This window comes from Saimiri boliviensis, chromosome 3 (genome assembly GCF_048565385.1).
Source record: "Saimiri boliviensis isolate mSaiBol1 chromosome 3, mSaiBol1.pri, whole genome shotgun sequence".
Classification (NCBI taxonomy): Eukaryota; Metazoa; Chordata; class Mammalia; order Primates; family Cebidae; genus Saimiri; species Saimiri boliviensis.
The window spans coordinates 71,885,164-71,890,411 of record NC_133451.1 but is presented as its reverse complement, the minus strand read 5'-3'; the positions used below and the strand labels follow the sequence as shown (position 1 = coordinate 71,890,411).

General features: G+C 37.8%; 1 non-coding gene across 1 annotated transcript; it reads right to left on the bottom strand.

Moving 5' to 3' along the window:
* Positions 1-302: 302 nt before the first annotated feature.
* Positions 303-405, bottom strand: LOC120363845 (small nucleolar RNA U13). Its single transcript, XR_005579276.1, has one exon. It is a non-coding gene; the product is annotated as a small nucleolar RNA U13 (small nucleolar RNA).
* Between the last annotated feature and the right edge of the window lie 4,843 nt (positions 406-5,248).

Below are 5,248 nucleotides of genomic sequence, written 5' to 3'. Positions count from 1 at the left end.
TTGAGGCTTCAGTCAGCCATGATCATGCCTCTGCACTCTAGCCTTGGTGACACACTGAGACCCTGTCTCTAAAAAAATAATTAAATAATTAATCAATCAAATTAAATGTTAAAAGGATAAAAACTAATACATACTCCTTGCAAAATGAATAAATACATGAACAATATAGGAAAGTATAAAGCAAAAATCAGATTTTCATTCGATTGCCAGTGAAGCAAACCTTTTTATAAGTTACTTAGCCATTTCCACTAGTTGAATTGCTTGCCTTACTCTTACATTACTTATTTTTATTATTATTTTCACATCAGATAGTAATGTGCTCACAGCTTAATGAGGCTTGAAGGAAGCACATCTCACACATGAGCATGAACATCCAATCATCATGCATGGGAACTATGAAAGGATCAACTTATGTTATTCATTTTTGTTACTCATTTTTAACGATTAGGTTGCTTGCCTCTTTATTATGGATTTGTAAAAGGGTGGTAAGAATATTAAATCTTTGTCATATATTATTCTTCTGATTTGTTATCTGCGTTTTCACCTTGTGGTATTATTTCTCACTTAGAATTTTTAAGGTTTTACTTTTCCTTTCAACCAATATTTCCCTTTGTTAAATGCCCCACAAAATCAGATGAGAGATCCCAAAGATTCAAAATCATGGTGATGGAGATGGAAATATAAAGATGACCAAAAACACAAGAATCTAAATAGGGTTTGCAGTTGAGTGGCACAGACAATGGAGCTGAAGTCACTGAAGTCCTAAGAGTGTGCGCTGGAGGATAAAGACTTGCTGGGTTTGAATTGACTCTTCCAATCAGTAGCAGTTTGAACTCTGGAAATTTTTTAACCTTCCTGTTCCTTAGTTTCCCCACCTTAAAACTAGGAATTTTTTTGTGTAGGATGTGAGATTATTATAATGTTCTGCAAACTTGTAAACTCTCAACAAATATTAACTATTTTTATTATCTGACAGGTTTTGTTTTGTTTTTTTAGATGGTGTTTTGCTCTTGTTGCCCAGGCTGGAGTGCAAAGGCACCACCTGGGCTCACCACAACCTCTGCCTCCTGGGTTCAAGCAATTCTCCTGTCTCAGCCTCCCAAGTAGCTGGGATTATAGGCATGTGCCACCATGCCCAGCTAATTTTTTATTTTTAGTAGAGACAGGGTTTCTTCATGTTGGTCAACCTGGTCTTGAATTCCCAATCTCAGGTGATCTGCCCACCTCGGCCTCCCAAAGTGCTGGGCTTAGAGATGTTATCTACCACCCACAGATCTGACAGTTTTAAGGGCTTGGTAAAGAAATGGGACTAGGACTGGTCCCAGGATGGGCGTGAATGAGACTAGATGAGATAGGAGAGAAAATTCAAACCCAGGTACCCTGGGGATACAAGTGGGGTCATGATCCAGGTGGCTGAACGCTCTGACCAATGTTGCAGAGGTCACCTGGAGGAGTGGCTCTGAGGGATGGTTAAGAAGTACATTCAGGGTGACTGAAAGCAATATCAAGGGAAAAACAAAAGACAAGAAAGAACTCACTAGAATTTATTGTAGAGTGGACAACTTTAAGTAGAAAGAAGAAACTGGAACGAAACTATCTCAGCCACTGTGTGAAAGGAAATGAAACTCAAATAGCAGTTAAAAAAAAAAAAAAAAAAAAAGACTGCCAACAGTTGATATCGAAATCTAAATGCAGAAGACAAAATGTGCCCCAGCTTCACCACAATGGCCAAAATGCAAAAGACTGATAGTAACAAATATTGACAAGAATGGGAAACAAAAGGAGCTAGCTGCTGGTAGGAATGCAAGTTGGTACAAACCTTTCAGAAAACAGTGTGACACTCTCTGTTCAAGCTGAACATATCAAGTCCCTAAGACTCAGAAAGTTTACTACTGAATTTTTGTGGAACAAAAATTCATGTATCCATTTACTGACAGACCTTTATGCTAATAACAACAGTAGTCATAAGAGCCCCCAGCTGGAAACTACCCAAATGCCCATCCACCAGAATGAACAGACATTGTGCTATGTCCTCTCAATAGAAGACTGCATAGTAATAAGAGTGATCACAATATCGATGAGTCATACCAAACTGAGCAAAGGTGATGGGCAAAAAGGAGCCTAGTGTGTGATTTAATATGATTCTACTTGTATATAGTTCAAAAGCAGGTAGAACTAATTTCAGTGTTAGAAGTGAAGATGTGGTTACTCTGGGGAGTTATTGAACAAAGGAGGCTGTGGGCCAGTGGCTGTGGAGGCTGGTTTTGGAGGCACTGGGAATGTTCAGTTTCTTAATTTGGTTGATGACTACATGCTTATGTTTGATTACTACAAAGTCCATCACAGTGTATACTTACTACTTGTGCCTTTTTCTTTACTTATTTAATTTGTCAATTAAAAGTTTAAAATATTTACCCATATTAGAAACTAACAAAAGTCACTGAAAATCTTTTTGTTCACTTAGTGAAGGTGTAGTTGTTTATTGTCCGCTTCACATTGATACAGACAATAATTTTTGAGCCTTGGTTTCTATATTTATTAAGTGTGGATAATACTACTTGCTCTACAGTAGATAATTTAGGTGGAAGAGCTTTGAATGTGGTGAAATCCCATACAAATTGCTGGGGAGTTAATATTTTGTCCCCATTCCTGATGCCTCTTTTCTATTAGCACAACCACCTTGAGTTCTCCCAACCTACTGACCATTCTATCCCAGGACGGTGAAATTGACAAGTTTGGCAAGTATAGAACATGCCTCTTCAATGTCTCCCTGTTGGAATCTGAAGTTATTGAACCGTAGAGAGGCTGACTGCATTCTCTAAATTTAGACGGGTAATAAAGCACAGAGATATAATTTGAATTCAGGTTTCTCTCTGATCACACAGACCATGTTTTTAACTATTCCACTGTATTGCCTGCCTCATAAGTAATCTATTATATACAAAATAAAGAGCTGAGTTGTTTGGTACAGATAATAATACAATAGGAACTCAGGGAAGGGAGTCTATACAGGGATTGGTTAAAGATGATGACACAGGCTAGGTGCAGTGGCTAACACCTGTATTTCCAACATTTTGGGAGGTTGAGGCTGAAGGATTGGCTGAGCCCAGGAGTCTGAGACAAGCCTGGCCAACATCACCAACATCCAGAGACTCTGTCTCTAAACAAAATTTAAAAATTAGCTGGGCATGATGGTGCATGCCTATAGTCCTAGCTACCCAGGAGGCTGAGGTGAGAGTATTGATTGAGCATGGGAGGTCAAGGCTGCAATGAGCCATGTTCATGCCCTGCACTCCAGCCTGCATGACAGCATAAGACCCTATCTCAAAACATTTTCTTTTTCTTTTTTCTTTTCTTTTCTTTTTCTTTCTTTTTCTTTTTTTTTTTGGAGACAGTGTCTCACTCTGTCATCTAGGTTGAAGTGCAGTGGCGTGATCTTGGCTCTCTGAAATCTTTGCCTCCTGGGACCAGGCAATCCTCCCGCCTCAGTCTCTTGAGTAGCTAGGCTTGCCTCCACACCTGAATAATTTTTGCATTTTTTTTTTAGATTTGGGACTTTGCTGTGTTGTCCAGGCTGAGCTCAAAATCCTGGGCTTAAGCTATCCACCCGCCTCAGCCTCTCAAGGTGTTAGTTCTGGGATTGCAGATGTGGGCCACCATGCCTGGCAAATATTTTTTTAATTTAAAAATTAAATGAAAATTTAAAAGATGATGACACAAGATTTTTCTATTCCCATCCTATATGGATCAATTCTTGCTAAGTTCTCCTTGTGTAAAGCCCAGTAACCAGTATAGCCAGAATTAACATTTACCTCCTTCTAAGCCAGAATAGAAGACATGTCTGTTGGTAGCAAAAATACAGTTAACAGGGTTTAATTCCAGTGCCACATGCCAGGGCACTTATATTTAGCCACTTTCTCCATGGGTTTAGCTCCAACGTGTCACATACTGCTATTGGTGTTTGCCTTTAAATTCTAGACTGCTTTGTAAGCCATTCTAAGGTATTAGAAGGGACAGGAAGCATATTTTCAAGCACCTGAAATGTAAGAATATGTAAAGGGTATGTTAACAGCATTTCATAAAAGATTATTTTTTGAGGTATAATGTATATTTATAAAAGCATTGATTTGAGATATTCAGTTAAATGTGTTTTGAAAACTTGATACACTCATGCAACCACCATTCAAAACAAGACATAAGAACATTTTCATCATCCCAGAATCATACTGTATAATTTTGTGTATACATCTGTCTTTCTTTCACTCAACATACTGTTTTGGTAATTCATTCATGCCATTGCATTTACCAGTAGTCTGTTTTTATTGCCAGGTAGTATTCAAATTTTTTTTATTTTTTAATTTTTTGGGTACATATTTATGGGATACATGAGATATTTTGGTACAGGCATGCAATGTGTAATAATCACATTATGGAAAATTGGGTATCCATCCCCTCAAGCATTTATCCTTTGTGTTATAAACAATCCAAGTTTACTTTTAACTGTTTTTAAATGTATAATTAAATTAGTACTCACTATAGTTCACTCATTGTGCTATCAAGTACTAGGTCTCATTCATTCTTTCTAATTATCTTTTTTGTACCTATTAACCATCCCCACCCCCACTCAACCCCTCTGCCACTACCCTTCCAAGCCTTTGGTAACCAAGCTATTCTCTATCTCCATGAGTTTAATTGTTTTGATTTTTAGAACCCACAGACAAGTGAGACTATGCAATGTTTGTCTTTCTGTGCCTGGTTTATTTCACGTAACAAAATGACCTGCAGTTACAATCATGTTTTTGCAAATGACAGGATCTCATCCTTTTCTGTGGCTGAATTGTACTCCATTCTGTATAGGTACCATATTTTCTTTACCCATTCATCTGTTGATGGACAGTTAGGTTGCTTCCAAATCTTGGCTATTGTGAATAGTGCTGCAACAAATATGGGAGTGTTAATATCTCTTTGATATTCTGGTTTCCTTTCTTTTGGGTATACATGTAGCGGTAGGATTGCTGGATCACAGTGTAGCTCTATTTTTAGTTTTTTGAGGACCCTCCTACTGTTTTCCATAGTGGTTGTACTAATTTACATTCCCATCAACATTGTACAAAAACATTGTACCATATCCTCACCAGCACTTGTTATTGCCTGTCTTTTGGATAAAAACCATTTTATCTGGAGTGAGATGATATCTCAGTGTAGTTTCAATTTGCATTTCTCTGATGATCAATGATGCTGAGCACTT